Genomic DNA, 10,937 nt, shown 5'->3' on the forward strand with positions numbered 1-10,937 from the left:
ATTATATTATTTTGTTATTATTTATTATATACATCATGCAAGTATCATATTTAAGGCTGTGAAGGTAGGTCACACATCGAGAATGTAGCACTATTTAGTATGTACTACTTTTCTTGTTTAGTGGACAGTACTCCTGTCCGTTGTGTGTCATTTCTTCGACATGTGCCCGAATCCAAGGGACTTAAACCAGTGGGTGATCTGCTGACTTCTTTAAACTCTGTAGTTCATTTATCCGACCTTCAGATGGCTCTCCATGCACAGTAACGATCTCGAGTGAAAAAATTATGAAAATATATATCAATATCAATAAAAATATATCAATTTTATCTCTTAAATTGGCTTAAAGGGACACCACAGTTCGTACCCTGCCTCTTAGCCAGCTAGTTGGGGGGCCTATTTTTACGCCCGAGTCGAGTCCCGACAGTACGGGCGTAGCTGGGTTGCGCGAATAGACCTGTCTCTAATCCTTGGTTCACAAAAGGTTCTCTAATCCTATGGCTAACTTGCGCTAAACCTTATACTTCTTGTAAAATTAAACAACCTCAACTTCATTTTTTGAAATGTGCTTGTGTACTGGGGTAATAAATAAATCGCTGAATCCTAATGAGAAATGCACGGAAACTGTAGACTATTTAGATGCAATGCTTCAGTTTAAACTCAGGACTCGGCAAATCAAATGAAAAATTCCAAACAGTACCGTATATATTTTTAAAATTAAACTTGAGAATTTGTAAGGGAGCTTCAAAGTTGCATTTGAAAGTAAACGATCCACATTCTAATATTATTAGATCCAATGAATTTAAATATGTGCCCGTTGCCTTGTTTGGTAACAAACAAAAAACTAGTGAAATTTTTTGGCCATTTTTATACCCATGATCGTAAATATTTGCAAAAAAAATTTGGTACAAAATTTGAAAGTTCCATCCAGATAAACCATGTCTATATCACTTAAAAACCACAAATTAGTGAAACACGTAAAAATTACTATCTGCAGCGCCTTGTCGATGATTGGAACGAAACATTCTCCTACATTTGTTACTGATTTGAATTGTGAAAAATAAATATTATTTGAAAATACAAATACTTTTGAATACATCAAAATATTTTGGGGTAATAAAAAACGAGTTTTAAAATAACTTGTAGAAGGCAATTATTGACCGATTTTGGATTTCCTTTTTTTTAAACATTAGGCATTCATTTTTAAAGAGACTTACGAAAAAAGATGTTTAAATTTGTGTTTATTCGAACATTTGTGTTAATGCAAATGCAAATAGCGAAAAAGTATATTTTTTTTATTTTTGTAACTGAAACAACAGTCTACATTATGAATTTTCAAAGTAGATTTTTGCATTTAAATTATTTGTTTTTATTGAAAAAATGATACTCGATCATAAAAATTTGTCATCCGATATTTTTTATCAATTTCATAAATAGATTACATTTAATTCAGTAGCCACTAACACTTCTGTATGCACTAATAGGTCTCCGAGATTACTCTTTTTTAAAAGGTCAAAAAAAGACCCTTGATTATGAATATCTTGGGTAGGATTTCGAAATATGGGTCAATTTTTGTTTAAACAAAGTTTTTAAACAATTTCATTACTCAATGACAAAAAAAAATACAAAATCATTTTTAATGTGGCTGAACAAACATAATGCTCTTTTGCATCTTACACTTTTTTCGTACGAGAGACCGTTTGCAATGTACAGCGTTATAAACAAATGATTTATTAATAAAATTGCCACATTTGCACAGTGTTACCTCAGAATCTATAATTCAGAAAATTTTTTAACTTGTACACCGTCTATATCAAGGATAGATCTCTTAAATGGAAAAATATATCTTCCGATCGAATGGAAACTTCTCTCCCTACATTTTTTAAAAAAAAGTTGTTGTTTTTAAGAGGAAACCCTTTAGACTCTTCATTTTTTAATAAACAATCATCCAGATCAACCAGTGTCATAATGTTGCTTCAAATTGTTGCGAAAGCTTTATCTAGCATTATTAACATAATTCGTTGTTCATAATTTATTTTTATAAATTGTTTATAACAATTGATATAAATAATGACCCTCAATTACCAGAATTGACTTATATTTTTTTATTAAAACTTGACATATGATTAAACTTCTTACTCGGTTGATATTTTCTCATACGACGATCCATTATTTATTTAGGGCCTTATAAACAGTGTATTTTTTATAAACACACCTTTCCCTAAAAGACACAATTTTCAAGTTATTAGCGATTGCCTTTTATTATATCCTTAATTTTATCACAAAGAATGTAATTGCCTTGGGTAGCAATTTTGATATCTGACCCACACTGTTTAAAACTATTGTTATTAACAAAAACGCTTAATTAAGAAAATCGATTTTTCTTAATTTTTTTATTAATCCATGGCACAAAATAAAACTGTTCCCTCTCCCAAAATAATTACATTCTTTATGGTAAAACTAAGGATATATAGAAAAAGGTAATCGCTAATAACTTGAAAATCGTGGCTTTTAGGTGAGAGTATGTTTATAAAAAATATATTGTTTATGAGGCCATAAATAAATCATACCTGGTCGTACAAAAAATATCACGACAGTAAAAGTTTTATTTTTTCAATAGATTAATTAAAAAATGGAGAAAAAATGGATTTTCTTAATTGAGCGTTTTTGTTAATAATAATAGTTATAAACAATAAGGGTCGGGTATCAAAAATGCTACCGAAGAGAATCATATTCTTCATGGTAAAATTAAGGATATAAAAAAAGATGATCGCTAATAACTTGAAAATTGTGGCTTTTAGGGGAGGGTGTGTTTATAAAAAGACATTGTTTATAAGCCCATAAATAAATAATGGCACGTCGTGTGAGAAATGGTCAAGAGAGTAAAAATGTAATCATGTCTCAAGGATTAATAACAAAAATCGAACTCAATTCTGGTAATTGAGGGTCAGTATTTATATCAATTCTTATAAACAATGAAGCAAAAGAAATTATGAACAACAAATTACGTTAATAATGCTAGATAAATCTTTCGCAATAATTTGAAGCAACGACACGACACTGGTCATAATTCATTCCATATTTTAAAATAAATTTCTAACAAAATCTATAAATAATTTTATTTTTATAATGAGCATCTGTTTATAAAATTGATTTATTATTAAATTCGTCTTATATTTTAAATCGATTGTAGATTTTTTTCAACAACAGCCAAACTCTCACATTATGAAATATACAAATTTCTAACAAAAATTACCTCAAACCTTAAAACTTTGCTTAAACTCTGTATTAATTTATATGATTTATTTATAAGAATGAGAAATATACTTACATTTATTTTTATAATGCCTTGAAACTTAAAATTTTACTGTTTGCATAGTTCATATTTATTAAAAAAAAAATTAATTTCTGTTTAAACTATATCCATTAAAAAATGCATTATTTCGCTGTTTAAACACAATATAAAAAATTGATAATTGATTAAAAACAACTTAATGAAAAAAATGCTTTTACTGTGATAAGAATTTTTTAGATATATTCTCATGAGCTCCTGTTTTAAAAGTGACCTCATCGTTGAAAATTTAATCCTCCTAATTCGTCCCTTGAATAGTTTTAGCGCAATGAAGCTATGGCTCACGGCCTAACTAAATGCCAATTCAGACTAGCCGTTTTCGGTTGCGGTTCGCCGGTTCACGGTTGAACAGTGCAGCTCACACTGCGCTGATTCAGCTTACACGATTGTCATTCTCACGTATGCGTGGTTCATAGATTAAAGTGACGTGAGTGACGTGGAGCGAGCTCGAGAAACAGCTGACATGCCTCGTGGTTTTAGCGAGCGCTCTCATTGGCTACGGTTGCGAACGGCACGGTTGAAATTAGAATCGAATCTAAATGCTCGAACCGAACTGGAACCGGGACCGAGTACGCGCTGATTGGCCGAGAGTCCAACCGGACTGGTGAACCGCAACCGAGAACGGCTAGTCTGAATTGGCCTTAAGGGGGATTCGTGCAACTCAGTTCCTCCGGATAGTAGTCTTCTTCAAGCATCCCACAGTGTGCATAGATGCGAACCATGGACCAAATAGTAGCAGGAGCAATGAGAAAGAGAGACATTGGAAAGAGAAAGTAAAAGACAGTGCAGAGCAAAGTAGTGTTAAAATTTGATCAATTTTAAATTCCGACTTGACGTGCAGAGCAAATTAGTTTACAAAATTTCATTTACTTTAAATTCAGACTTAAAGCATTCACAAACATGGATGAGAGCAATAAATAAATTATATATATATTAACTAAAACATTTGTAATAAGCAAAATGCACATTTTCTTTCATTCACGCTCTATTTAGGTTAATATTCTTTTTCCTCTTCATGTTATTGGAGGAAATTACACCAATAAAAGCAAGATGCTGCCAACTTGACACGTGACAAATAGTTTCTTGCCTTCATTTCTTTAACAATATTTTCTTCTTCTCTTTCTCTTTCTAATTGCACCTGCTACTGCTTGCTTCATGGTTCGCATCCATGTTCGCTGTAGCTCTATAGCTTGTACAAGACTGTAATGTCGGGACACAATTCGGACGAAAAAATAGGCCCCCCAACGAGCAGGTCAAGGGGTTGAATATGAACTATGGAGCCCCTTTAAGCCGCTTAATTTTTTATTTCTTCTTCAAGTGTATATTCATTTTTTTACTTTCCGAAACGAAATTCAAAGAATGATATTAGGGACAATGCCGCATTGCATCATTTCTGACTGAGTCGTTACTTTGCCAAAAATGCGGATGAGCGCAAGACATGGCAATCATGATGAATGAGCGACCGAGCGAATACATTCTTTACCGGCACTATTAAAAATACCCGCAGGGAAATCAACACTGATTTCTACAAGGAAATGTGCTTCGATTTCCAGGAAATATTTAAAAACAGGAAATACGTGCGGATTTCCGACTGATCTTCAGCATTTCGAGGGGAGCTCGGGTGGGTTGACCTGCATTCCTAAAACAGATTCGGCGGCGATATCATCTTATAAACAGAGAGATTCGTTACACCATGTAGTTTCAATATATGTAAGCCGGATAAGAAGGATTAAATTTTAGGAAGTCTGGGAAGCTTACTAAAAGTTGCGAATAAATTACCATACCGTAAGGTACATTTCATGGTAGTCATAGGGAAGCATGATTGCAAGACACTACTATCGGCGAGAAAACTATAGGCATCTGCCTTCGAAGCTTAACCACTCAGTCAAAAAAAATGCTAGCGCAACAAAAAAACAGTAATTTAAAAGCTAAAAGTGTTCTACGTTAATGAGCTTGAAGACGTTTATGTAAAAAAAATTTTGTGCTTAGCAGACTGAAAAATGTAAAGAAAAGTCAGGTTTTTTGGGTACATTTAAGAACAGTCAAGTTTAGAGCATTATTTCTTATACAAGGGGCGATGGAAAAAATTTGAAAAAATTCAGGAGTATGAGAAAAACTGTTGTGAACCAGTTGCAATTGAGAAATTTAAAAAATAATAAAAATTGTTGCTTAAAAGTACAAAAATGTGCAACTATATTATCTTCAGTTCTAATACAGATATAAAAGCGATTTAAACTGCAAACTGTAATTGATAGGCTCTGTATTTATTTTCAATCGCCCGTAAGGATGTGTTAAGTCTTCTTTTTTGTGAAAATCGCGATATTTTTAGACATTTTTTTTGTTGGGAAACAAGTGACAGAAAGCAGGGGGGGGGGGCTCGTTTTTTTTACTGCCGACCGCTGGTGCCATTCTTTGACCCGTGGCCAGGTGCCATCCAAGCATTCAGAACTAGGGGCCGAAGAATGGCACCAGCGGTCGGCAGTAAAATAAAAAAGGGCCCCCCCTGCTTTCTGTCACTTGTTTTCCAACAAAAAATGTCTAAAAATATCGCGATTTTCACAAAAAAGAAGACTAACACATCCTTTCGGGTGATTGAAAACAAATACAGAGTCTATCAATTACAGTTTGCAGTTTGAATCGCTTTAAAATCTTTATTAGAACTGAAGATAATATAGTTGCACATTTTTGTACTTTTAAGCAACAATTTTTATTATTTTTTTAATTTCTCAATTGCAATTGGTTTACAACAGTTTTCCTCATACTCATGAATTTTTTCAAATTTTTTCCATCGCCCCTTGTATAAGAAATAATGCTCTAAACTTGACTGTTCTTAAATGTATCCAAAAAACCTGACTTTTCTTTACATTTTTCAGTCTGCTAAGCACAAAATTTTTTTTACATAAACGTCTTCAAGCTCATTAACGTAGAAGAATTTTAGCTTTTAAATGACTGTTTTTTTGTTGCGCTAGCATTTTTTTTGACTGAGTGGTTAAGCTTCGAGGGCAGATGCCTATAGTTTTCTCGCCGATAGTAGTAGATTGCTTATAAGAGCGTATCTGTCGCGCCTATGATTATGACTACTATTTATTTAACTCTACTATATATTTTCGAAGTTTCTTCTATTTATAGTAATATTCGATAACTCCCCCCGCCCCACACACACACACACACACATTCGGAAATCCATACCAATCGCTTCTTCGTCGTAATTTAGAACATCCCATTTTCAATTTACCTGCCAAAAATCCGGGAAAATTTCAATTGGTGATACTTTGCAAATATTATAAAAAGGGAAGTTAAGCCGATATTACTATTCCGTAGGAATTCTGATTGCTACAAATGTCAAGAATCCTGACAGTCACTGAAATCATAGAGAGGAAGAAATCATAAGAGTTTACTTATATTTCATTATTTCTTCTTGAAAAACCTTTTGTATTAGCCCAGATAAGTGCAATTGATTGTTCGAAATGAGAAACTCTCACGCAAGGCCATCAATCTTCCAAGCTTTCAAGAATTTTTGCAACAATAAAGAGGCGAAACATTGTTTATAAATTTAAAAAATTAGAACATCCCATTTTCAATTGTCCTGGCAAACATCCGGGGAAATTTCAATAGGGTGATACTTAGTAAATATTATTAAAAAGGGAAGTTAAGCCGATATTACTATTCCGTAGGAATTCTAATTGCTAAAAATGTCAAAAATCCTGAAAGTCACTAAAATCATAGAGAGGACGAAATCATAAGAGTTTACTTATATATACTTATTTCTTCTTGAAAAATCCTTTGTATTAGCTCAGATAAGTGCAGTTGATTGTTCGAAATAAGAAACTCTCACGCAAGGCCATCAATCTTCCATGCTCTCAAGAATTTTTGCAACAATAAAGAGGAGAAACATTGTTTATAAATTCAAAAAGAATAATTGGTTATCAAATAAACCAAAGAAACAAGGGATCGACTAAGAATTGTTCCTTGGTTTACATAGAGCTCTTCCGTCATTAATTTCCAAATTAAACATTTTTGTGATTAACCATTGCTTAGAAATTACATTGTGCCTCTTTCATTAGCTCTTGACATTTGTATGACCACATTTGGATGATTCTCAATTTTCGTATACAGATTCGCGACTCCAACAGCAAATGCTTATCAGTGCATCTGGGAAACTCAGAATTCTTATTCCTATGGTGCTTAGCAGGTTTCGGCATAATTTTATACAGAAAAATATACATTTTCTCTCCCTCATGACTACATAATGTAAATCCCTAGTAGCACCTATCATTTGTATCCCTGATCATGAATGCTTATCGCCTTTTATCTACGATTTTTACATAACATCTACAATACCGTCGGAAATTTTTGCGCGATCAGCGAAAGTACTATTAAAATCGCTGTTGATCTTGAAACATGATTACTTGTTCAAAAAGGGAGTAAGAATATTCTTTAAAAAAACTCTTTAGAAAGATTATTAAATTGCGCGTTAAACGAGCCCTAATTGAGATGTTTTTGATCATTCGAAGGGAATATACTACGTGAGAAGTAAAAAAACGCAAAAATCTCTAGTATTTTGTACTAATAAAACTGCAAATAAAACTTAAAAAGTGTCCACGGGTAGTTTAGATACGCCTAAAAATGTTTAAGTTTCAAATGTCAAGTTTCAGTCGGCGATTACTGCTGTCGACCGCAAAAGCAGTGATCGCCGAGAATTTCTCAGATTCTGTTTCTTAAGTTCAACTCGTGTTGTGACTATGCCACAGCAACTTAATATATTTAAGGCAAAAATTGAAATTGACAGGTCGAAATCTGTTGACTCTCATATTTAATTGAAGCGAATTAAACTTTTGAAATATTAACGGGTTCCCATGATATGACCTAAATGTTCAAGTGTGTCTGCGTTGTGTCTCAGTCAGCGATCACCTCAGATGACAAGACTTGCTGCTAAAAAAACTAAAATTCGGAGCAGACATGCTTAAAAATTTTCAGGCGTAACTCGAGGAAATGTAAATTTGTTGAAATGTTATGGGCTTAAATTACAAATAATACGTTAAAGACTATGTGGTATGAATTTGAGATTTTTCCTGCAACTTTCGTAGGTCAAGCCACAAGGCTGATTCGACGTGTAATATGATAAGCTTTTTAACAGTTTAAGAAAAAAGTTTTTCGCTCCTTTTGGGAACGAATAATCATGTTTGAAAATCAACAATTATTTTAATAGCACGTTCGCTGATAAGTAGAGAGAAGAAAATAATTAGCCATTCTCTTAATTCTCTATTCTGCTTCAATGACAAGACTCTGCTTAACGCATGCGCAGTAGTATTGCGGGCCATCGTTGGGAGCACTGAGCTAACATAGGATCGGTTTAATCATAACATTTACCATCTTTTTCTATCCCACGTTGCACTTTTCATTGCCATATCCAGAGATTCCGTGTCGAGATGAACCCGAAAAACAATTCCTAGTTGATCTCGTTTCTTCAGCTTATTAATTAACACTCTATTATTTAGTTTTGAATTCAGAAATGATTTTATTTCGCTTTTGTGTTACATCCTTTCGTGATGGCTTGGAAGATCGACGGCAGCCAGTGATTGTTCCTCGCTTGGTACTCAGCGATTTAGTCCCTGTCCAATTCTTGCAGAGGATTTAAGATTTCTCTATCATTTCGAGGATAGTTTAGATTCACAATTGTTATCGCAGTCAAAACTCCGCGAGAATTTTCTTATTGGCTTAACTCGGCGAATATCGAATTCACTTGGCTGCTAATTCGTCGCATTTACCGTCTATGTTTCGTGCGAATCTTTGTTGAAGTCTTACCCAATTCGAATGGATCCAAATTCAAGATGAAGATTGCCTTTGCTGACACAGTGCAAATTTATTAGGGAAAGATTTCGAAAAATTTGCTTGAAGCTGAAGCATAGAGACATTTGTGGATACTTTCAAGTTCATTTGAGTAAAACGAATTCTATTTAGAAAATTTTTTTAAAATTCTTTCATGACCAGAACTCTGAACGCTGGATCCATAGGATTAAAATGCAAGTCTCTAATCACTGCGCTATAAACCCTGATAACTATTTTTTCTTCTTTGATTCTTTGGCTTCAAATCAGTCATCCCCTTCAAGCTGCCGTTCCCACTTCATTCAGTAAACACGCAAAATAGTTTTAAAATCTACCAAAATAATTTTACACTCTTCCCAAATACCTCTATGTCGCAGCTTTACGAAAATTTCGCAGAATCTTTCCCCAATCAATATTTTCCGTGTATGTTTCTTTTGATTGCACGTAAGGCACTTATTTTTATGCTAATTATAATATATTCAATTACAGATTTATATTTTGCTAAATCCGTAATAAGTGGAGCCGCTTCTAATATTTTTCTTCACTTTTTGGATCGGAAAGTAGAAAAATGAATAGACAACATTCTTTAATGCAATACATTTTTTCAAATTCTGATATATTCAATACTTTACTTTTTACGGGGATTTACTTACAAATACTTTATCTTAGGAACAAATAAAGATAAGAAGCTGTTTGATGCTTCCATATGCGCAGTTTTGTGATGCGTATGCAGTTCAATAAGTGAATTAATGATAAAATATCTCTTACGTAAGAAATATCAATTTGAATATTTCTAAACTTAATCAGCCTTGGCACGCGGAAGGCACGGCAGAAAAAGTGGTAGAAAAAAGTACCCTTCGATGACAATAGTAACTCCAGGAGCAAGCCAACTTTGGTCAACAGATTAGAACTCATGGCGCCCTTTCCAATGACGCGAATACGAATGCGCATCTGAAATGATCTCATGGGCGGCTGCAAGTCGCGGTGACTATTGCCTGCCATCTATTGTAATCATGAATGATTCAAAATTAATCGAAGTCCTCTTCAACGAATGACAGAATTTAATTGAACCGGCTAATATTAACGCGGGAAAATTTTCAGAACACCGTGTCTTCGTTATGAAGATACCGATCCATTAAAATTTTCTGGAATCCCTCTGATTCCCTTTTTTAAAAAAGTTCCCGAAATTCATTTCTTCTCGTCTCATTTTATAGAAACATAAGAATTCCTTCCTTTTCTTCTTCCTCAAGAAGATTTATTATTAACTGATTCATACTATCCTGTGTAAATGTACAACCTACTGCCACAGACTATCAAAATGTATTGACCACAGACGCCGATGCGGAAGACTGCCTTTAAAAGTTCAATTCACGTAGCCCTGTGTTCACTCTGAGAATTCTATCTGTAAGACGGTTGCGATGGCGCTGCTTCCTTCACTTAGATGTTTTGAACGGAGTCGACTTACTTCTGGAGTTACTATTTTCATTGAAAGGACACTTTTTTATACCAAAATATTTTGATTAAAATGATGTTAAAAAAATAGCTACAAAATATTTTAGGAAAAAAGTGAACAAGTCGTTGAATTCGAAAGAATTAACGGTTTCAGATTCTTTCTATTAAATAATTCAGTCATTTTTTTGAGCCAGTTTCAATCAAAAGAAGTTAGGGCCCAGATTTTAATTCATGTACCGAAAGGAACCGCCCCGCTACGACCCTGAACTACCCTCCTCCAGATTCTGCCACCTACTCCCCCTCTCTCTCA

General features: G+C 33.8%; 1 protein-coding gene across 7 annotated transcripts in view; it reads left to right on the top strand.

Annotated features, from left to right (window-relative positions):
- The window catches only part of LOC117181487 (protein pangolin, isoforms A/H/I/S), a 786,230-nt gene that overhangs the window by 748,580 nt on the left and 26,713 nt on the right, over positions 1 to 10,937 (top strand). The window lies entirely within an intron of this gene.

Source organism: Belonocnema kinseyi, chromosome 10 (genome assembly GCF_010883055.1).
Source record: "Belonocnema kinseyi isolate 2016_QV_RU_SX_M_011 chromosome 10, B_treatae_v1, whole genome shotgun sequence".
Classification (NCBI taxonomy): domain Eukaryota; kingdom Metazoa; phylum Arthropoda; class Insecta; order Hymenoptera; family Cynipidae; genus Belonocnema; species Belonocnema kinseyi.